The sequence below is a fragment of the Protopterus annectens genome, chromosome 12.part0 (genome assembly GCF_019279795.1).
Source record: "Protopterus annectens isolate FY-2018-M chromosome 12.part0, PAN1.0, whole genome shotgun sequence".
Taxonomy (NCBI): Eukaryota; Metazoa; Chordata; order Ceratodontiformes; family Protopteridae; genus Protopterus; species Protopterus annectens.
Window position 1 is genome coordinate 625,491,513 of NC_056746.1, and position 24,891 is coordinate 625,516,403.

A 24,891-nucleotide genomic window follows, 5' to 3' on the forward strand; every position below is an offset into this window, starting at 1 on the left:
AAACAAAAGTTGCACCATTTTTTGAAAGTATAACGACACTGAAGTACAGGTAACACTTCCTTACTGTTGTTCTCAAAGGTGACATTTACTTATTCAGTAGTAATATAACATTTAAAAATAGCATCTCCCCCCCCAAACCTACAATACTTTCTCAGAAAGCTTTGTAGATGTAACTTAATAATAGATTCTGGCCATGATTTCTTCACATTATTCAAATGATTACACTGTCAGCAAGTCACTGTCAAAATAGCTAGCAAAGTAAATAGTTCTGAGAACCAAAAAGCTTCATTTTAACTGCAAAAACAGCATTTTTAAAGGAATTTAGAACAACAACAAAGAAAAGGCAACCTCACACACAAACAATCAACTAATAAACAAAGATTCATGCAACTCTGAAGGCTGGGATCTACCAAATCCTGAATGAAACCACAGGCTGAGATAGTGTTCCAAAGGAAAAAAAAGAGAAAACCACTGTGCCAGCTGATAAAACTTTAATCAATAAAAACATTAAAGGAAAACTCCATCCTAAAACTACCCCCATACTACTGCAGAGGTTTTAAAACTGTCACTGCACTGAGAGACCTTTGCAGAATCAATTCCTCAGACTACAAAATAAAACTCTGAACAAAGGCCTGCAATTTAGTTACTTTTCTGGCTGTGGCTGGATATCTTCTAAGTATAGAGTAAAACAAGGTCTGAGCCAAACATAAATGAGGGTGATTAAAGTGCTGTGGTAGCATTGTCGCCTCACAGTAAGACACTGTCCGGTTCGACTCTCAATTAGAGCGTCTTCTGCGTGGAGACATGCGTGAATGGGCATACCTTCGTTGAAGGTTGTACGTCAGGGCTGACAACTCGGTACGTAAAAATCAACTGCCAATCATTAGCGGACCGCTGTGGCGACCCCTAACCGGGAAAAGCCGAAAGTCACAACAACAACATTAAAGACAGAAAAGAAGCAGTCCTTTTAAAGAAGGTAAAGAAAATAACAGTGACCCTCCCAAATCCCATTATATGTCAATGGTTCATAGGTTCATAGGTTTATACTAGGCTATCTGCCCTAAGGCATTTATAAGCCTAGCCCAAATTATTGTGGCTTACGCCACCCCTTATATGAAAAAATACTGTGCCCATTAGTTTGTTGTGCCTCTGTCCAGCAGTGACACAGAGTTGATTCCTGGGGTAAACCTACGATCTCCCATCCACAGGTCTAGATTTCTCTTGAACAGAGTCAGCGAGGTGCTCTGCCTCACATGGACCGGGATTTTATTCCACAGCATAGGGAGTCTCTGAGTGATAAATCTATCCCTCCAGCACGTCCTATTTATATCCGTGCTAAGGTTTAAGTCGCTTGCTCTAGTGGTTTTGGTGGATTTGGATTTTTGAGGTGGAGCATGTCCATTAATTCGGGTTGGACATGGCCTTGTATGTCAGGCACATGTCACCTCTGAGCAGACGGTATGCGACTGAATAGTGCTGTAGTTTCTTCAATCTGGCAGCATATGACAGATTTTGGAGTCCTTTATCCTTTTGGTGAGGAACCTTTGGGGTCTCTCCAATTGCTGCAGATGTCGGGTGAGATACATCCCGAATGGGGCATTGTACTCGATCATTGGTCTGATAAGTGAAGAGTACAGGGGAACAATGACCTCACTAGATCTGGATGTGAATCCCTTCATGATCAGGTGGGCAATGTAGAAGGTCTTTCTAACCACTTTAGCAATGTGAGTGTCAAAAGAAAGGCCACTGTCAACCTGGGTCCCCAGGTCCCTGATAACCTCTTCTGTGCTTAGTGGATTGCCACCTATATGGTAGCTTGGGGTTACCTTGTTTTTCCCGAAGGGTATGACTATACAGTTTTTGGCGTTTAACTTCAGACCATGGCTCTGGCACCAGCTATCTGTTTCCGTGAGTCCCTTCTGAAGGATATCCGTGTCCGATGCACTTTCCACTATGGCGCCCAGTTTGCAGTCGTCTGCAAACTTTGTCAGCCAAAGTCCTCCCATGTTGGCCTGTACTTCTGAGAAGTAGATGCCAAACAATAGGGGGCCAAGGACCGAGCCCTGTGGGACACCACTTGTGACCGGCTTGAGTCTGACACAGCGCCAGCAACTCTAACCCTGTGGGTTCTGTCCTTAAGCCAGTTTGCAACCCATCTTGTGACATATGGGTTTACATTTAAGCTGGTAAGTTTTTCTACAATACCCGAGTGGGGTATTGTGTCGAAAGCCTTTGCAAGGTCAAGGTAGGCTGTATGGACTGCCTTTCCTCATCAATTGCCTTGGTGACTGTTTCGAAGAAGTCAACCAAGTTCAAAAGGCATGATCTTCCCTTGACAAAGCCAAACTGGGTCGGGTCCAATGTCTGCAAGTCCCCTATACCTTTGTTTATGAGCTCCATTATGATCCTCTCCATAGCTTTGCAGACTAGACTTGTTAAGCTTATGGGGCGGTAATTACCAGGGTCTGTAGAGGCACCGCCTTTGTGGAGTGGGACCACAGTTGCCGTGACGCCACTCCTTGGGCACGATCCTGTGGTAAGGCTGAGATTAAACAGCTGCCTTATGTGCGGGTTTAATTCCTCATTTAGCTCGTGTAGCACACAGCCGGGGACACCATCCGGTCCCATTGATGCTGTGTTTTTAGCTTTAGAGAGAGCAGCTTTCACCCGCGCATTTGAGATGTCCGGGAGGCTACACTCGGCTGGGATAGTTATCTCTCCTTTAGGGGAGAGGGGTGAAGTTTGCATGGAACCTGTCTGCCAGTATGTTGGCAATGTCTGTGGGTTCAGTGATTTTTGTATCATTTTGGACTAATTCTGAGCATATCTGGGAGTTTCCACCCAGGTTCCTAACATAGCTGAAAAGGCCTTATGATTGTCCTTTGAATCCATGGCAATTTTTCTCTCAAAATTGGCCTTAGTTGATTTTATGAGTGCTCGTATTTTTTACTAATAATGATCAGGGGTGACTTCCTTTTATGGATTTTGTTCTATCATGTAATAGCTTTCTCCTCTTATTGTAAAGTTTGTTAATGGCTGGGGTCCACCAGACTGGACGTTTGCCCTTTGTGGAAAGAGTCTTGGTTTTATTTGGGATTGCCTGATCCATGCAGTCCTGGAGGTGTTCATAGAAGGCATTTGTAAGGGCTTCCAGCTTGGGTTGTGGTTTCCTCTGGCTCAGGGGCTTTGAAGGATACCACACCAGTCTTGAGTAGTGTGAAGTTTGCTTTAGAGAAGTTCTTCACTATGGTCTTTTTGCTTGGGGTGGGGCGGGATGTGGATTTCCAGTGAGATTAGTTTATGATCAGATCTCACCAATGAGGGATATACTTCGGTGTGGAGCATTTTGTCCCCATGTTTGTGACAATGAGATCTAGTATATTTTCTCCTCTCGTGGGAACAGTGACTAGCTGTTCCATGGCATTTGAATTTATGAACTCCAGGAACCATTGGGCTAGAAAGTTAGGGCTTGAGTAATGTTCCCAGTCTATATTCGGGTAGTTGAAGTCACCCAATATGATGGTGTTTGGAGATACATTTATACCCTCCAGTGTCTTCAGGAAGGCTGTGTGGGGTTCCTGAGTTTGAGAGGGTGGCCTGTAGCATGCTACAATTTGTAGAGCAGTTTTGCCTATGGTTAGTTGCACCTGGATGGTTTCCGAAGCTTGCGTTGCCACCAACCTGGAGGTGTGAGTATCCTTTATGAATATGGATACACCCTCCTTTTGTGGTGTGGTCCGGGTTTTGGGGCGGAACGCATGATATGAGGTAAAACCTAATAGTGCCGGGTGCTCTCAGGAGCCTTGAACCAGGTTTCAGTTACAGCACAGACATCGATGTTCTCCATACTGAGAAGGGCCTCGAGTGCGTGCATTTTGAGATTTAGACTTCTGGCATTGAGCAGCATTACCCTCAGTTTCTTCCCATTTTGTTTTCTAGGGTGGTAGGTTTAGAATTTGAGCCTTGCCTAAAAAGGCACTATGGGGGTGGCAAGAGCCTTAGCCAATATCCGAATCCCAGGGTGACAGGTGCAAGCCGTCCCTTGCAGCGTGGCTTGTCAAGCATGTCATCCCAGGCAGACAGACACTGGATCCCCTTTGAATGACACCAGACATTAAGCCAATTGTTAAAGCTGATCATCTTGTCTCTATATTGTGGCATCATTCTTGGTGAAGGAAGGATACTGCTCAGGGTTAGGGTCATACCTGCCTGGGCTACATAATCAGAGAGCTCCTCTATGTCTCTTTTCATGTAGTCCAGGGAGGTGCGTCTCAGGTCGCTCACACCAGCATGGACAATGACTGTGTCATATTTGTACTTGCCATGGAGTGACCCGAGTGCTTGTGTTATGTGGCGGATTCTAGCGCCCGATAGGCAGCTTACTGTGACCCTCTCCTTGTTCAGCCTGGTGAGTGGGACGCCAGTGTGTCTGACTATGGAGTCACCTATGACAAGTATGTTTGGTGTTGTATTTGGCCTTAAGGGCTGTGACTGCTTTGCACACTGCTTTTGTGGTTTATGTGTTGCTTGTGGGGTGTCTTGAGGTAGCAGTTGTTTGGGTGTCTGCTTTGGAGGCCTCTGCTGTTTAGGTAAATTTTACTCAGAGCCTCCGAGTATGTCTTTGTGTGTTTATGTGTTTGATTCAGTGGAGTGGTAGCATTATGTGAGGCTGGTTTTGTGGTGTGTGTAGTTGCCTTCTCCTCCTGTCTGGTCTTGCCAGTCCTGAGTTGAGAGAGCTCAGCCTCCAGTTTGGCTAAATAGCTGCATCTCTCGCAAGTATTTGTGTTATGTGGGAGGAGGAGAGGGTTGTCTGTGTACATGAGGCAGTTATAACATTGCCTCAAGATTCCCAGATTCACCAGCTGGACCGGAGAGAAGATTGACAACTGACCTTTGGACATGCTAGAATAATATTGGGAAATCCTTAATTGAAAACAAGGGCCAGTGGGGAGTGAGGGTGTAGTGCTTTTAATTTTTAGTGCTGACTTATATAATTGCTTTAGTGAGCAAGTGCCAGGTAACTTGAGTGCAATGTGTTACAAGTAACTAAATGCAAAAACGACAAACAGTAACTTTCTTTCAAGTGAAACAAGGAAATAAGTACAGTAAGCAATGCAGATATCACCAGTGATCCACAGAAGCGCTGAGAAGTTGCATATTGCACCTGTCACCCCTGGGATTCCGGATATTGGCTAAGGCTCTTGCCACCCCCATAGTGCCTTTTTTAGGCAAGGCTCAAATTCTAAACCTACCACCCTAGAAAACAAAAATGGGAAGAAACTGAGGGTAATGCTGCTCAATGCCAGAAGTCTAAATCTCAAAATGCACGCACTCGAGGCCCTTCTCAGTATGGAGAACATCGATGTCTGTGCTGTAACTGAAACCTGGTTCAAGGCTCCTGAGAGCACCCCGGCACTATTAGGTTTTACCTCATATCATGCGTTCCGGCCCCAAAACCCGGACCACACCACAAAAGGAGGGGGTGTATCCATATTCATAAAGGATACTCACACCTCCAGGTTGGTGGCAATGCACAAAGCTTCGGAAACCATCCAGGTGCAACTAACCATAGGCAAAACTGCTCTACAAATTGTAGCATGCTACAGGCCACCCTCTCAAACTCAGGAACCCCACACAGCCTTCCTGAAGACACTGGAGGGTATAAATGTATCTCCAAACACCATCATATTGGGTGACTTCAACTACCCGAATATAGACTGGGAACATTACTCAAGCCCTAACTTTCTAGCCCAACGGTTCCTGGAGTTCATAAATTCATAAATTCAAATGCCATGGAACAGCTAGTCACTGTTCCCACGAGAGGAGAAAATATACTAGATCTCATTGTCACAAACATGGGGACAAAATGCTCCACACCGGAAGTATATCCCTCATTGGTGAGATCTGATCATAAACTAATCTCACTGGAAATCCACATCCCGCCCCCACCCCAAGCAAAAAAGACCATAGTGAAGAACTTCTCTAAAGCAAACTTCACACTACTCAAGACTGGTGTGGTATCCTTCAAGGCCCCTGAGCCAGAGGAAACCACAACCCAAGCTGCGGAAGCCCTTACAAATGCCTTCTATGAACACCTCCAGGACTGCATGGATCAGGCAATCCCAAATAAAACCAAGACTCTTTCCACAAAGGGCAAACGTCCAGTCTGGTGGACCCCAGCCATTAACAAACTTTACAATAAGAGGAGAAAGCTATTACATGATAGAACAAAATCCATAAAAGGGAAGTCACCCCTGATCATTATTAGTAAAAAATACGAGCACTCATAAAATCAACTAAGGCCAATTTTGAGAGAAAATTTGCCATGGATTCAAAGGACAATCATAAGGCCTTTTTCAGCTATGTTAGGAACCTGGGTGGAAACTCCCAGATATGCTCAGAATTAGTCCAAAATGATACAAAAATCACTGAACCCACAGACATTGCCAACATACTGGCAGACAGGTTCAGTGCAAACTTCACCCCTCCCCCCTAAAGGATAGATAACTATCGCAGCCGAGTGTAGCCACCCGGACATCTCAAATGCGCAGGTGAAAGCTGCTTACTCTAAAGCTAAAAACACAGCATCAATGGGACCGGATGGTGTCCCCGGCTGTGTGCTACACGAGCTAAATGAGGAATTAAACCCGCACATAAGGCAGCTGTTTAATCTTAGCCTTACCACAGGATACGTGCCCAAGGAGTGGCGACGGCAACTGTGGTCCCACTCCACAAAGGCGGTGCCTCACGGACCCTGGTAATTACCGCCATAAGCTTAACAAGTCGAGTCTGCAAAGCTATGGAGAGGATCATAATGGAGCTCATAAACAAAGATATAGGGACTTGCAGACATTGGACCCGACCCAGTTTGGCTTTGTCAAGGGAAGATCATGCCTTTTGAACTTGGTTGACTTCTTCAAACAGTCACCAAGGCCATTGATGAGGAAAGGCAGTCCATACAGCCTACCTTGACCTTGCAAAGGCTGACACAATACCCCACTCGGTATTGTAGAAAAACTTACCAGCTTAAATGTAAACCCATATGTCACAAGATGGGTTGCAAACTGGCTTAAGGACAGAACCCACAGGGTTAGAGTTGCTGGCGCTGTGTCAGACTCCAAGCCGGTCACAAGTGGTGTCCCACAGGGCTCGGTCCTTGGCCCCTATTGTTTGGCATCTACTTCTCAGAAGTACAGGCCAACATGGGAGGACTTTGGCTGACAAAGTTTGCAGACGACTGCAAACTGGGCCATAGTGGAAAGTGCATCGGACACGGATATCCTTCAGAAGGGACTCACGGAAACAGATAGCTGGTGCCAGAGCCATGGCCTGAAGTTAAACACCAAAAATGTATAGTCATACCCTTCGGGAAAAACAAGGTAACCCCAAGCTACCATATAGGTGGCAATCCACTAAGCACAGAAGAGGTTATCAGGGACCTGGGGACCCAGGTTGACAGTGGCCTTTCTTTTGACACTCACATTGCTAAAGTGGTTAGAAAGACCTTCTACATTGCCCACCTGATCATGAAGGGATTCACATCCAGATCTAGTGAGGTCATTGTTCCCTGTACTCTTCACTTATCAGACCAATGATCGAGTACAATGCCCCATTTGGGATGTATCTCACCCGACATCTGCAGCAATTGGAGAGACCCCAAAAGTTCCTCACCAAAAGGATAAAGGACTCCAAAATCTGTCATATGCTGCCAGATTGATGAAACTCCAGCTCTATTCAGTCGCATACCGTCTGCTCAGAGGTGACATGTGCCTGACATACAAGGCCATGTCCAACCCGGAATTAATGGACATGCTCCACCTCAAAAAATCCAAATCCACCAAAACCACTAGAGCAAGCGACTTAAACCTTAGCACGGATATAAATAGGACGTGCTGGAGGGATAGATTTATCACTCAGAGACTCCCTATGCTGTGGAATAAAATCCCAGTCCATGTGAGGCAGAGCACCTCGCTGACTCTGTTCAAGAGAAATCTAGACCTGTGGATGGGAGATCGTAGGTTTACCCCAGGAATCATCTCTGTGTCACTGCTGGACAGGGGCACAACAAACTAATGGGCACAGTATTTTTTCATATAAGGGGTGGCGTAAGCCACAATAATTTGGGCTAGGCTTATAAATGCCTTAGGGCAGATAGCCTAGTATAAACCTATGAACCTATGAACCTATTAGGTGGAATTAGCTTCCAGGGAAATAACAAGCAAACAAACAACAAGCATATAAACAAAGCTAGATTCAGTAGGCCTGTATCTAGTCTATGCTAGAGCAAACAAGGTGAACCAATTTCAGTAAGATACAGTTCAAATATTCAGGCACTATAAACCTTTAACCAGAAAATTCCCAGCTCAGAAGGGCAGAGTCCAGCCTCTTCTCCCACAAGAGTGCAGACCACGAACCTTCTTAATGTAAAATAACTGGCCTGAAGCCCAAGTGCCTAAACCAGAACTAATACACTTGGACACTGGGCTCTCAATCAGCAGTTCCCAACTTAGAAGGATGAAAGCTACCTGTCCTGCCACCACAGTGCTTGCCACAAACCTTCCTAATGTAAAACAACTGGTCTGAAGCCCAAGTGCTTAATCCAAAAGACTTGAATGATAGCTACACTTTAATCAAGTTACAACCAAGCAGTAATAAATACCACTGAATACTTTAGAGAATGTCTGGATTACTGCTCAAGTTACACAAACAAAGCTAGATCCAACAGGCCCGAATCCAGTCTATGCCACAGCAAACAAGGCGCACCAACTTCAGTAAGGAACAGTTCAGATATGCATGCACTATAAGCCTTTAACCAGAAATTCCCAGCTCAGAAGGGCAGAGTCCAGCCTCTCCTCCCACAAGAGTGCAGACCACGAACCCTCTTAATGTAAAATAACTGGCTTGAAAGCCCAAGTGCTTAAACCAGAATTAATACACTTTTAGAATAACAGACACTGAGCCCTCAATCAGCAGTTCTCAACCTAGAAGGATGTAAGCTACCTGTTCTGCCACAACAGTGCAGACCACAAACCCTCTCAGTGCAAAACAACTAACTGGTCCGATGCCCAAGTGTTTAAACCAAAAGGCTTAGAATGAGTTACACCAAGCAGTAATAAATACAATTGAGTATTTTAAGATGATGCAAAAGTAAAAAGAAGTAGGTAAAACACAAGTACAGTAAAAGCAGATGAAAATTTTTTTTTTTTTTTTTTCTGAACAAGTGCTGAGATCAAAGAAACAGATTTGAGTGCTGAAACTAGAAAACTGGCTAGTTATAAGAAATAAACAAGCTAGAAGGCTTCCCTCAAACACAGAAGGGCTTGCGGGCTCAGAAGCCTACAAATAGTCTGTACCACTTAACAAGAAAGGCAGGAAATAAGCTTAATTTTTTTTTTTTTTTCTATTTCCCAGATGCTCTCTTTGTACACAGTAGGAGTGCCTGAAATCAGAATATGATCTCACTGCACTCAGTTGAGTGAGCAAATGAGATGGGCCCAGAGGCAGGCTGAGGGGCGGGCAGTTTCAATGCCACTAAGATTAACACCAAAACAAAAACAGGGCGGGTGGGTGGGAATAACTGAAGAGCAGAATAACTTCAGATAAAAATTCCTTCAACACTCCTTCATACACAGTTTAAATCAATTTAAATACTGTATTTTTTAAAAAAAAAGTGCAGAAAAAGGTACATAAATTCTCTTATACGTCCAGTTGAATATAACCAAGTTTTTAGCTGGCCAATGGCATTGGAATTCAAAGTTACTTCCTTATGTCTGGCATGAGTCATACAAAGTATTATGGGAAAGAGAAAGGCTTGAGGGAGTACAAGATCATGCTGATACATCAAAACCCATTGGTAGCCATATTGTAGAAAACAGGCTAAAATTACAAATAAAGCACTTAGAGTGATTCTGAGGTGTTAAAATAGGTCAAGAAACAAAGATAGAGTGAAAAAATCAGTTTTTTTTGTTCTAGGGTGGAGTTTTCCTTTAAGCTCTTTCATCTGATTCAAAATGTAACAGACTTCATCAGAACAATATGGTCACTCACGTTTTAGTTTACATACCAAAACTTCACTTAACACAATGATTCCCTTAAAGTCACAGTACAAACATATATCAGATGTATTATCTACATTATTCAATGGTTAAATATACATATATATATATATATATATATATATATATATATATATATATATGTATATATATATATATATATATATACATATATATATATATAAATATAATAAGCTATACAAAACAGTTAAACCCAAAAAATATGAAAATATAAAACTATGAAACAAAGTATCAACCTAACAAGGTACAAAAAAGTTTGAACAATATATCAAAACTGTGTATCTACTGATATATTAAAGTTTTGCAGCCCTCGGTTTTAAAACAGGAGAGAGAGAGATACAAAGTCATTAATGCCAAGTTTGTGGGTGGTGCCCAGCCTGACTTGCCAATACAATTCTCTGTATTCCAGGGAGGTTTCCCAAGTGCACCCACTCAAACTAGGCTCAATAATATACAAATACCAAATAAAAGCTTCCTAAATTGACTGCAAGACAAGGAATGTTTATATAATGCATTTTTAATGTTTTGAATTCTAATGCCCTATAGCTGCTCGCAAATTCTTTTTTTTTTTTGAAGGGTCGTTCAGTCTTGCCTACATAAAATGTAGAACAAGAATCACATTTAGCTAAATAAACAACTCTACTCATGTTGCACTTACCCTGGCAAAAATAAATCTTGTCTGATAAAATGTTGTCTGAAAGTAAACTGTCCCTTTCAAAAATGAAGAAACAGTGAACACATCTTCGACATATAGTAGTACCCTTTTTACTTTTAACATTCTTATACTGGGTATCTGGATTTTTTTCCAAACTATTATTTAAATTTTTACCTGTTTTGTAAACAAAAAGTGGCTGCTTCCCCAGATTATTGAAAAACATCTTAATTAATCCTGAAAATATTCCAGTTGTTATGAATTATATTACAGATGTCATGTAATGCCCCTTGGAACTTTAATATCAGGGCCCTACCACCAACTGTTGAGGCCTCTTCTATTACAGGGATGCTGGTAAAATCTGGGTCACCAAATTCATTCCTAAGTAGGGGCTTAAACTTCTTGGTTCTATGTCGTAGCACTTCTTTAAGGAATTTTTCCAGTAGAGAAATTGGGCAATCTTGATCCAAAAACATATCTATGAGTTCTTTTATCTCCTTTAGATAGAGGGCATTGTAAGACACCATATGGGACACTTTGACTAATTGTCCTTTCACTAGCTCAGCCTTCTGTTTGTATGGGTGGAAGCTTGAAAAATGTAAACATGAATTACTTGAAAGCAGATTTATGGTAACTATTATATACAAATCTACCTTCATGAATATAATTGGTGGTATCTAAATAATTCACATATGCTTTGTTAAAGGTGTAGGTGAATTTCAAAAAATTTGCCTGGAATATAAAGAATTCTATTGGCAGGATGCCACCCACAAACCTGGCATTAATAACTTTACATCTGTCTACTCTGTTTTAAAACTGAGGGCTGCAAAACTTTAATATATCAGTGGATACACAATTTTGCTATGTTATTCAAACTTATGTGTACCTTACTAGGCTGGTACTTTATGGTTCATAGTTTTATATTTTCACATTTTTTGTCTAATTGCTTTTTGTGGCTTATTATTTACTTACATTTAACCACCGAATGTTGTCGACAGTACATTTGATATATGTTTGCACTGCGACTTTAAGGGAATCAATTTAAGTGACTTTTTTGGTACTTAAACAAACGTGAGTGACTATACTGTTTTGAATAAGTCCATTACATTTTGAATTGGATGAAAGCTCTTAACATTTTTATTGATTGTTTTTCATCAGGTAGCACAGTGTTCTCCTTTTTCTTTGGAACGCTGTCTCAGCCTGTGGTTTAATTTGGGATTTGGTACAGTCCAGCCTTCTGAGGCGCACGAATCTTGGTTTATCATCATTTTTAAATGGATGACATGAGAAATCAGTCTAACTCACTACTGCAGCAGCATTCCTTGTAGCTCACTGGCATTCCCTTCATTCACTTACTAGCACTACTGAAATATTAACTACAATAGCCAGCTCTACTTTATACCAGCTCTAAGCTGTAATTAAAAAGTGACGTGTCTCTCTTTCCTCTCTGTGGCTTTCTGCAATTCACTTCTCTAATGGACAACATTTAGCACTAGTTTTTTTGAGAAGTTCAGGTTTGCTCTGCATAATTATCTATAGTACTGCATACAAACTTACTATCTTATTCAAGTAAAGGTGTGCTGAGAGCTTCTCCAGCATATTACATTTCACATATTTTTAAAATTAACCAGAAAGAATAAAAAAATAATAAAAATATGAAATAAATGTTTCTAATATCAATCACAATCAAATAAAAGGTTTAACTGTCCCCACTACATAAATCTGACATACTTGTGTTCAATAATAAAAAGTCTGATCATGAAAGTACAACATGGCAGTACACCTTGAACCACTGAAAACAGTGTCTTAACATTTGAAAAACATTTTTGGGGGAGGGCTTGACCTCTGCACACCACTACTACTTCATATAAATAAAAACTCCAAAATTGCTGTATCTCAGACCAAAGGGAATTCTCCAAAATTTAATTATCTTGACCTTAGGGTGAAAACTACTCGGAGCATACTTGTGTGTTTGCACTTCAGAGTGCTGATAAGAAGTGACTTTTTGCCTGGCACTCAATTCAACCTCCTTGATCCTTTCTGGAATCTCACATCTCAAACCCAAGCTTCCCTCATTCTCCATTAAAGTACTACATGTTCACATCATATTTCTTAACTGTCCCTGATTTTGCATCATATGTTTGCTCTGTTCCATGTAAAATTTCTGGCTTTCTGGTAAACCACTTTGGATTAAAATCAGTCAATATTACCAGACCTTAGAGTTTCATACTTCTTATTGTTCAAAAAAGACATAATGATATTAAAAAGAGAAAAGGTTTCGTAATATTTAAACAGTCTCTCCGATTTGGGGTCTTTGTCCCCATTATGGTTGACTTTGACAAGATATTTTGAGTAAAAAAGTTGAGAGATATGTTTACATTTAGCCAAATTCTCACAAAAAATAAATTGTCAGCAACTTGCTTTACGCACTGTTTAGAAATGCAGAAGTAGAGACAATGGCCATCCTACTGACTGTTTGACAGTTGAGAGTCACATCTCCTTTCAAAAGTGAAATATAAATGCTATAATTAACTTTTAGGTTCTCAAAGAAAACATGACAGCCAAAATAAAGTTCAGCATGTCTCTCCAGGCTTTTCCAAGGTGCATAGGTAGAGCATCAAAATACATGTACTTAACAAAAAGGCTCTCCAAACCAGGGGTTCATTACAAAGTTAAGTGCATCCTAAAACCTTGCTACCCGAGGAGAGGAACACAGCACGTAGTTCAACATCTGATACTTTACATTTATGGCAGAAAGAGGCAGCATTTAAGAACATTAATTAACAAGCTTTGGGAAAAATGGAAAAAAAAAAAAGATACCGCATCTTCCATATTAAAGGTTTTCGATCCTGATGTTGGTTTGACAGCAAAAGTTCAGTCCTCTTTAAAAACAAAATCTTTATTCAAGTTTTGTGAGCAGATATAAAAAAGAGAAACAAACAAAAGAAGGAAAACTTGCCCAATAATAAACTTTTTCCACCCCTAAATGGTGGCACCAGTATAAGACCTGTTATTACTCCTTTTAACCAAGAGTTGTATACTATGCTGGAAATGTTATCAACCCTGAACCCCCTTATCCAGACTCGCTCTGACTACTTGAATCAATCCAGTAATGGAGATAACCAGTGCCAGCTGTGTTGGGGGAATAAAACCCTTGCTATGGCACAGGAGACAAGAGTTCCATTAGTGACTCGTGCTCAATGGTGATGGCAAGGAAAGATGGGTATACCCTCTCCTTGCAGGACGGGAAGGGTGGAACCAGCTGTATACTACACAGGTCACCTTAGAGATGGGGATACACAGCCTGGAGGGCACACATTAGCCCTCATAAAGTCACTGATGGGTTGTAGACTTCACACTGCATGTGTGGCAGCATGCATTAACATGGTGGGGGAAGGTATTGTGAGCATTTGCTGTGATGAGGATCACCCATCCTCCTGCCCAGGATGTCAGAGTAGGCCTTAAAATACTCCCTCAACTGCCAAGTGAAAACACACACACACACACACACACATACACACACACACTCTCACTCTCCTGCCCCCATCCACAGAGAGTTTTCACCCTGATACTCAGTGAAACCCCAGGTAATGGGAACAAATGAGCATATCTGATCAAGCAGTGGCTTGATAATCAGTAGACACTGTAGCCAAAACTACACAAAAGAAAAAAAAAACAGTAGCACTGATATCCTGGGAAGGTTGTTCATGGCAGACCATATACAGTGCCTTTTTTCATACCAGGCTAAACTGGTGATTATTTATTTTAGGACACTCCATCATAGTTTGCTTAGGTCCGGGTGGTACCAACTTGATATTCCAATGGGGTGTCAGTTAAGCATGCTGGTAGGTGCATTTTTAAATGTTATTCTAATTCCGAGATCAGTAAAAAAATTTTAAAAAGTTAAAGTGAAAATAAGTTGAACTCTAATAACCAGCATTACTGACAATGTGAGTGAAAGATGGCTACACATATCAAGCAAGGGGGCTACTGCCCTCCTGTACACCCTGCTCTACACAATTTTAAGCATCATTGCCTTGTGGTCCCTATGGTTTTGCAGGGGGTGGCAGACTCCTGACAGACATTAAGCTATCATTTTAATGTCTCACCTTCTTAAAAAAATGTTTACCACCTACATTAATTTCTTGAAAAGTAACAGTAAGAGATATGAACATATAATTATAATGTCAGCCCACATCACAGTGGGGTTGGGGCTTGCTACTATTCATCCTCATGTGTCATCATATGAGCAATAATGGCTAAAATAACCTAGAATCACCACCTACTTCACCATTTTTTTCAAATTTATAGTTATGTTATTTACAAATACAGTCAAAGAAGCATGAAAATAAACATGATCAAACCAAAAATATGCAAAAAAATACATTAATAAATGTTTCACTCAAGATAGATTAAAAGTAAATACATTAACATAACAGTTGTAAGCAGCTGATAAAAATACATAAAATAATATTAAATGGAAATTCTAAAAATTTAAATTTCAAGATAGTATCTAAAAGGACAATGAAAAGTGTCTCACCAGCCTCTAAAAGGCATGCAATCAAACATTTTATTTATTTACTTGACATTTGTTAAATGGGCTAGTCCAACTGGGTGGCAGCACTTTTTCAGTGGAGGCCAGAGGAGAAAAACACCAGTTTTAAAAATAAAAGAGTAACATACATGCATGAAGTATGTCAAATATAACAGAATAAAAAAGTTACATATATTAAGTACAGTGGCCAAGTTGAAGAGGGTTAAAAAAAAAAAAAGAGTTACAAGCATGTAATACATGGTGAACAAGTGATAATACAAAATATATACAATAAATTACCAAAATTAAACCCGGGGTGCAACACCCAAGGATATAATGCCTATAGTAGTAGTTTAAGAGCAGTTTGCAGAAAAGGATGGAGACGTTTGGAGGTAGCAGCAGTAGTATTAAAAGGAGGGGAGGGTAGTTTTAAGTTGTATGATTGCATAAACATGACCATGATTTTAGGAGACTGTTTTTTAGGGATGTTTTAAAGGAGTTAGTTTAAGGGATAGATCTTATATCTAGTGGCAATTTATTCCAAGCATTTGTCACAGATTGGTTGTAGAGGAGGTTGCCAATATTTTTATTGGGCACAAAAACTTCCAGTAGGTGTTGTTGAGAGCTTTGGAGTGCATGGTTGGAAATGTAAGGTTGAATGAGAGTGCAGCGAGAAGGACAGGACTAGGGTTTGTATACAATGGAATGAGCCAGGTGCAGCTGGGGTAGGAGGAGGTGTTGGCAGAGTTCCAACCACTGTAAGCTTTTTAAGGATAAACAGTGGTGAGAGTGATGGGGTTGATCAGCAGCAAATCTTCCAATTTTAGTATGTGAGTTCCAGTTTAGAAATACAATTGGAATGGAGGTTAATGAGTATAGGTGCAGCATAGAGTAGAGTGGGAGTAGGAAAGCTTGTGCAAGAGAAAGTTTAGAGTCATTTGTGAGGATTTTTTTATGCCTGTAGACAAACCCAGTTTTGGAAGAGTCTTTTTAATGCAATGTTGAATGTGGGGATCGAACTTTAGTTGATCATCTACAATGACTCCTAGAAGTTTGTGTGAGGTTCAAGAGATATGGTTGTGTTGTTAAAGAAGGAGACATTAAAGGTAGTTTTGTGAATATGGAGAGATTTTGGGAGGAACTGGGGGAGTTTGGTTTTCTTAGGATTTAGCAGAAGTTGGTTGGATGTTAGCCATTTTTCAACTGAGTGGAGAGATTCTTTCTGGAGAATGTGATGGTGGATGAGATCATCAGAGAAGATGATGACTGTCAAGTCATCAGCATATTGTATTAAAGAAGAGTGGGGACAGGATGAGTAGAGGTCATTAGTAAAGATATTAAACAGAAGGGGTCCAAGGATGGAGCCTTGGGGGAACTCCAGTTTTTACTGGCAGGAAGGGAGAATGAATAGATTGTCATTTAACAGACTGGTATCTATTAGAGAGGTAGCGAGAGAACCAAGAAAGTGCAAAGTTGGAGAGGTTAAGGGTAGTTAGTTTGGATAGAAGCAATTTGTGGGAAACAGTGTCAAAGGCCTTAGAGAGGCCTAGAAATTGAAGACTAACTTATTGTTGTCCTGAGATTTAGCAACAGAATCTGTGAAGGGTAACAGTGCAGCAGACGTACTGTGGTTAGGGTGAAAGCCATGCTGGGTAGGGGTTAGGAGATTTCCTACTAGAAGATGTTCAAGGAGCTGTTTATGAATGCACTTTTCGAGAATCTTTGATAGGCGTTAAAGAATGGCGAATGGACTGAAATTGGAGGGGTCTGTTAAATTACCACCTTTATATAAAGGTATGACATAGGATTTCTTCCAGATTTCAGGAACAATGTTTTCTTGGATTGATCTACCGATTAATATGGAGATGGGATAAGTGACAGAATTGGCAGCAAGTTTAAGGAACAGAGGAGGTAGGTTATTAGCAGACTGTGAGCATGTCTGCTGATAACCTTGGATTGAAAAGACCAATACAAAGTATCAGCCCCCCCCCCCACAAAAAAAAAAAATAATCATAATAAACAGTAGCAGCCTTATTTCCAAGCTCAGAGTAACTGTAAAATAAACAATCTGAATTTCCAGATACAGCAAGAAAAGTGGCAAAAATTCCTGTCCAACATTTGCATCTGGACAAAATGCAAAGTCATGAAAGAATGTTATTGGCCAAATGCTGAGACCTACAGGATCCATGTAGTGAATCCCACATCAAGCTTTTCAAAAACAGCAGGCCACTACCCAACAGACTTAATGGGTCCACTGCATGTACAATATAAACCAATGCAAGAAACAAATAACCCTGCATCATAAGAGAAAATCCAAAAGATAGACAAGAAGCAAAATTATTATGTTATTTTTTTCCCATGCAGCTGACCATCAGCAGACCCCAGTGCCTCTCATCAACTGTTGGGTTTACCTACCTCTCCTAGCTTCCCCTGGATCAATCTGATTAACATTGGGGATGATGGGAAATTGGAGTGACCTGTTACTGTGTCATACTGCTGCCATGGTGGGTTTTCACTTATGCACTATTCCTCTTTTCCCCACATGATCACCTATTACATCCAAGGAGGCATATTAGTATACTGACCCACCTCCATGGTGACTCAGCCAGTGTCCTCCACCCTTTCCCATTTAGGACAACATCCCCAGGCTCCACCTCGGATTAGATGTTAGGAAGAATCTAGCCAAACATCCTCCCCTCAAAAGCTTCCCTGCCAGTACCTCAGATGCCCAAGCCAGTAATCAAACTCAGGTCCATAGGCAGGACATTATCCCTCTATGCCATGGTGCTGGAAAACAAATTTTATGTTTTTAATTCTGACCCTGTTACCATCCACTAAAGAACTTCTGAACCCCCTTTAAGTCTGAATCTTAGCTCTTTACTTATGTCTGCAACATAACTGCACATTCATTTTAGTAGGCCCCACACATAAAAAGACAAGTTTAATCATTTGATTATTGATTTAATTTCACCCCAATCACCATCAAACTCTATATCTTAGTACTTTATTAATCACTTGTTCCTCACTGGGGGTGAGAGCTGGGTTATTCATTCCCACATTCAGGATACCACCCTGACCAGGTCAAGAGCCCAAAGGCACTTTTACTTCCTTCAAAAGTGAGAGTTGTAGGCAGAGAGTGAACTACATCCCACAGAGGTCATGCAATCCACCCCCCGCACCCATCTTCTCCCAGTTGGAGGTTGTGACTTCTGCTTCCACTACCATCTACAGCAAGGCAGGTATGAACCCACTCACATCTAGACCCCCCCCCCATCACAACTTGAGTGCAGCTCATAATGCTGCCTGCCACAACCCAAAATTCCTGGTAGGGTCACCAGTGCTGTCAGCCCAGCTATATCTGGCCTTCTAGGCTGACTGAAATGCCAAAGGCCACTCTCACCACCTTCCCCATCTCTTCTAGCCTGTAATGCCACTAAGTGAACACAGGTCACTTGGGAAAAAGTCAAGGCTTTATCCCTTTGTGCCACTAAATCAGGCCATCATGATTGATTTAACTGAATGTTAAAGGTTAAATATCATACTCCAATGGTAAACAATGAACAAAGGGTTTGTAATGTCAAATGTAGCAAAAATTGTGCTCAATGTCATACATCTGTTTTAAACACTTAAACATAAAACAATGTTTTTATATGTAAAGGTCTGTATAACTAGATTTTGGTATCCGTGAACCTTATTGCTAATGGTGCCCCTCTCTGTAATTTACAAAACACTGACATGCAGCTTGAGTCTATAATCCTCACAATCACATACTAACTGGCTTGCAAAGGCATGGATATTGCAAAGTGCACTTTTATAACTTGCAAAACAGTTTTTCACAAATGACTGGAAACAACTGTGTGTACCACTGTGGTCACAAAATAAATGCATAGTAGTACACATTGCACAACAGTTATTTTATTTTTTAGACAGAGCAAGTTAGGAAATTGGTAAAAATTACCTCTCTAGCCTACAGAAAAATTACTAAAAAATGTAAACTGAAAGAAATTCCAGATGCTGGCATAACTAAGAATTAGATGAACTTGCGAGACTGTCGTTCAGTTGCTTCAAGTGCATCACAAGCAGCAAAGCAACTCAGTACATCTCCATTTGATTTTAAAATGCAGTCAAAACTACAGAAACTAGAGCTATGGGTGAAATGTCATGAAGCAGCCAAAAAATAAAATAGCTTGAGATGCAAAGGTAGCAAGATCAGAACAAAAGGGACTACAACAAAGAGAGAGATTATAACTGCAGAAAGGAGGAACAAGACAGTGAAAATCAGCACGAACGTGATAAGGAAATGTTCAGTCTTTGTCACATGATCAGCAGCAACACAGCTGAAAACATATCCCTGGAAACCAACATTAGTACTAAACCATTTATCTTGTATAAAGACAGGAATGAATTTCAAAATTTTGTGTATGTGAATGCGTCTGTGATCAAAGCCAACTTGACCGGTTGGAATGGATGAGTCCTGTAATTCCTATGCTTAGGGATAAATCTATGACTGTCATAATACATCTGGCTTAGACTGTCTTGGTTACTGGAAAGTCAACATTATTGAAGCTTACACAAAAATATTTAGAGGACATAGGAGAAATGTACAGCACACTGTCAACCATTTCACTTCAAAACTAAACACTTACTTAAACAAGTGGGTGTGTGAATGACAAATTACTACTTTTTAATTATCTATCCATCCTTTGTTAGCTGGGTTAGTCCCACTAGGTTAATAGCCTCTTTGAGGGGAGATTCAAGGTGGTATTTTTACTATTAAGGGAAATTTGGCAAGGGCATAGGGGAATTTTCCCTATTTTTGGTAGTCAGGGGAAGAATGTGTGTATTACACATCCTGACTTCCTTTTTCCTGTCCAAGCATGGAGGCAGCTAGAAGGAACAGGGAGAAAACATGGCTGATTCAACTTTTGCTGAAACTGGGGTAAAAGTTGCTGAAAATGTAGCTGAAATGGTAGAATCTCTACCAGAAGTTTTTTTCTGATAATGTGGGTGCAGAAAAAACAGTGACACTGGAGGAAAAGGAGACTGGAGCTGAAACAGAGATGGATTCAAAGGAAAACTTTCAGAGAAGACTGTTTGATGTAGAGACAGCTACCTCTAAAAATGCATAATTACAACCCTCCAATTAGGGGCGGGTTGTGGGATGATTATTTGGAAGAAATTGTAAAAGAAAGTGAGCCAGAAAATGGAGCAGCAATTTCACTGAGTGACAACATGGAAAAAATAGAAGAAAAAGAGATGAGGAAACTGTGCCAGAAAAAGTTCCAGAGACAAAAGCTTATGCACAAACTGTTGTAGAAAAAACAAAGTAGTATACAGTATGTGTGAGCAGTAAAAAATAATGTTTGCACAGGTATGAGGTTGAAGACTAATTTTGGGAGTGCAAATGGACAAAAGAAAAACATTTATCCATGGTTAGAACATGTGGTACAACCTTTTTACAGGCAAAAAAAAAAAAAGAATAATGTTCCAGTTTAAAACTGAAGTTGAAGCAAAATAATTGAAAGAACATTTGTTAACTATATGTAAAGAAGTAATGGACACTACAAAATATACGAAGAAAGAGGACTATGGACTGGGGGATGGGAATATGGAGTAATACTGAAAATGATAATGTTATGCATGTACCTAGTATTATTGATGTCCATGGTAATAGGGGGTTTGTGAAATACAGGGGTCAAACAAAGACTTGTTACTTTTGTGGAAAAAATTATCATTTAATCAATGAATGTGATAAAAAAGATGTTATTTATGTGGTAAAACAGGGCGTAATGCAAATAAATGTGGTTTAAAGTGCAACAAAATGTGGGAATACAGGTCATTCATGGCTAGAATGTGAAATGAATGTGCAAGAAAATGAAAATGAAGTTATACAGGAGAAAATAGATAGAAGAATGTGTTATACAAGAAAATGTACAAAAAAAGTGACTAAAAAAGAGGCTGTACATGAAGTCGAACAAAGTAAATGGATAAATCAAGAGAGGAGACAAGTGAGGAAAAAGCTGACTGGTATACAGTAAGAAATACAAAGAATCCAACAGGGAAAAGAGTTAAAGAAAGGAAAAGAAAATTCAAAATTATAATGCTTACAGAAAATAGAAAAGAAAGGGATTTTTTTTATTATACTAACTGTTCTTAAAAACTAAAATATTAGCTTTAAATGTGAACAGTGTGAAAAATCTTAAGAGGAGAACAGACAAATTACAATGGTGTGCTGCAGTAGATGCACATATTATTTTAGAAGATATCAGATTACGAACAGAAAAAGAAAAACAAATGTAATGTAGAAAAGACAATTAGTAAAGCAGAAGTTAAACAGAAGTTGAAGTTATGGAGTGCCTGCGAAGTGAAGGATTTAATGGAGAATGTCTAAAACAAACTACATCACAGCATGATGGAGCGAGTCCCCAGAATAAGGAAAATCAAGAATATCAAGAGACATGTGAAGAAGAAATATGGACAGGGGAAAGGAAAAGAGATTTAATATGGTGTAATATTTATGCAAAGGAGAAATCAAAACTAATCCATACAAAAAGAGCAGCACCAAACATCTTTCAAGAAAAATATAGGGAAAGGAATCCGGATATGGAAAACTTTACAATACAAAAAAAATACAAAAAATAAGAATACTAAGAGGAAAAGTAGAAAAAGAGATTAGTAATGGAGAAGTCCAAGAAATAGAAATTGAGGTAATGGAACAGCTGCAAAGGGAACGATTCAGTATAGAAAATCAAATGCAGAAAGCACCACAACAGGATAGAGCAATGGATATCCAAATTAAGGGGAAACCAGTGGAACAGGAAGCAATTGGTCAGGTGCCATATCAAGATATTTTGGAGCCTTCCACAGGAAACCAGTATAAACATTCATTTGAAGCTACACAGCAAGGAAAGGAACAGGAAGCTGTGGAAACTCTGATGCAGTCAATGTTGAGGAGTGATAGGCCAGTGAGTTCCCATATGACAGAACAACAGATGACACAGGATGAAATTGAAGAGAATGTGCCACAGGAAGACGCCATAGAACTTTCTATAGCATGCAGGAAATGGAAAAACAAGGGGTGTGCCCACAGTATAGAAGAAAATGAGTTAAGAGAAGAGTTGCTTGATTTAATATACAAAGACAGATATATCAAGATCAATGAGAGAAATAGTGCAGAAGGTTAATAAAACCTCAAAAGTCAGAAGCTTGATAAAACAAATGAACACAGTAATTAGGACTGTCCATAGAGATCCATGCGATATAACAGAAGTAAACAGAATATATTACTGTGCTGCTAAATTAATAACCGATAAAGTTCTACCACAGGAATACAGAGTAGCGAGGGAAAAGAGGGGGCAAAAGCAAATACCATCATGGAAATATCGAATAGAGAAAACTATAAAGCAGCTAAGACAAGAAGTGTCATTGTTAGAAGATTACAGAAGAGGGAATAGAACAAAAATACTAAAAAAGATAGATGTGATAAAAGCAATGCGTACTATTAGACCAGGATCTATTATGCACTACAAGAGATAAACTAAAAATTTCAAAACAGCGGAAAGACTTGCAAAATACAAAGATAAATATAAGGGAAAAATCACAAAATAAGCAATTTATTGATGACCCAAAAAAGCTTTATAGAGAACTGAGAAATAAGGTAAAAGGAACTGAAAGACCGCCAAAAAAAGAGGAAGTAGATACATTTTGGAGAAGTATCTATGAAGAGCCTGTGGAACATAACAAAGATGCTAAATGGATAAAAGAAGTAAAAGAAAGAATAAGAAGTTTAAAGGTATGAAATGGGATGACATAGCAGCCTGAGAGACTGAAACAAAGTTGAGAAAAGCCTCCAACTGTAAAACCCCAGGCCCAGATGCAGTACCTAACTTTTGGCTTAAAGTATTAACTTCTTTGCACGAGGATTTAGCCAGGAGTGAGAACTATTTATATGTGCACCCCGAACACACACCACATTGGTTAACAACAGGAAAAACAATTCTCTCACTTAAGAGTGAACCTGCAAGTTACCCTAAAAATTATAGACCAATAACTTGTCTTCCAACAACGTATAAACTATACACAGGAACTGACGCAGACAGAGTTTATAGTCATTTAGAAGAAAACTCAATTATGGCAGTAGAACAAAAGGGCAATAAAGAAAGTCATATGGAACAAAGGATCATTTGTTGTTAAACAAAGTTATAGTGGAGAACTCTAAGAAGGGGAAGTGGCATGGATTGACTACAAAAAAGCACACTGATTAACTACATTAAAGTAACCATGAAACAGAGGCAGACCACTTTGCAACTGAGTTATGATAAAGGACAGATTATTATCCCAGGGATAAAAATTCAAAGGGGGATATTCCAGAGTGACTCTGTCACCGTTGCTATTCTGCCTTGACATTAATCCATTAAGCTGTTTACTTAACAGCTTAGGCCATGGCTACAATTTGGCTCCTAGAAAACAACAGTCTAATGAGTTCTCATCTTCTCTTTGTCAATCTGTATAGCTCATCAGATGAGAAACTGAAAGCATAGCTGCAGGTTGCCAAAACTTTATCAGATGATATTGGAATGTCATTTGGTCTTGATAAATGTGCAAAAGCAACCTTTAAAAAAGGAAAACTGCAGCACCAGGAAAACATCAGTTTGGGACAAGAATGTCATATAAAAGAACTTGAGCAAATGGGAGTGTATAAATACTTGGGAAATGATGAAGGATCAGCAATAAAACATGAACAAATGCGAATAAAAGTAAGGAGTACTTTAGAAGACTTAAATTAATCCTGAAAACAGCACTGACATCTAGGAACAAGATCCAAGCTATAAATCAATTTGCTCTTCCTGTCCTAACTTATAGTTTTGAAGTGACTGACTGGCCCCAAAAACTGTTGGATATACTAGATATTAAAACAAGAAGGATGCCTCATGCTCAGCAAATGATTTATAAAAATCGGTGTATACCAAGATTATATATTCCCTGTTCCAAAGGAGGGATGGGCTTCCTTGAAATTGATTACATGTACAGATCTGCAATCATGGGACTCCACACATATCTACTGACCTCACAAGATCTAAATGTAGTGAACGTTTTGAAACATGAGGAGAATAAATTTAAGATGACATCTCTGCTTAATTTAGCAGAAGCATATTGACGTCAAACAGGAATGGAAATCAAACCAGAAGTAGATAAAAACCAGGCAGCAACTGAATGTGCTAAAAAAACAAAAGAAAGAATACAAGGTGAAGGACCAGATGAGAAGGCAAAAAATGTGGAAAAAAATATATAGTTGCAAGTATAGAAACTTCTGGAACAGCCTCGTGTTGACCAAGAACAAATACAGGTATGGTTAAAGAGAGGTGAATTCACATCAAGAAATGAAAGGTTAATATTGGCAGCCCAAGATAGTGGGCTACGTACACGCTGGTTTACAAAGTCCATTGAAAATGTGGGAGAAAGACATATGTAGGTTTTGTAAAACTGAATTGGAAACAGTCACACACCTTGTTGCTGGTTGAGATGCACTAACGGCAGAGGGACTGTATACTGAAAGGCTTAATAATGTGGCAAGACTGTTACACTGGAGATTGTGCAAATATTATGGTATCAAAGTGGCTGAAAAACAC

At 39.8% G+C, this 24,891-nt stretch overlaps 1 protein-coding gene across 1 annotated transcript in view; it reads right to left on the bottom strand.

Moving 5' to 3' along the window:
* VPS35L (VPS35 endosomal protein sorting factor like) overlaps nucleotides 1-24,891 on the bottom strand; it is a gene marked incomplete in the record, with an annotated part of 3,288,436 nt that overhangs the window by 1,065,460 nt on the left and 2,198,085 nt on the right.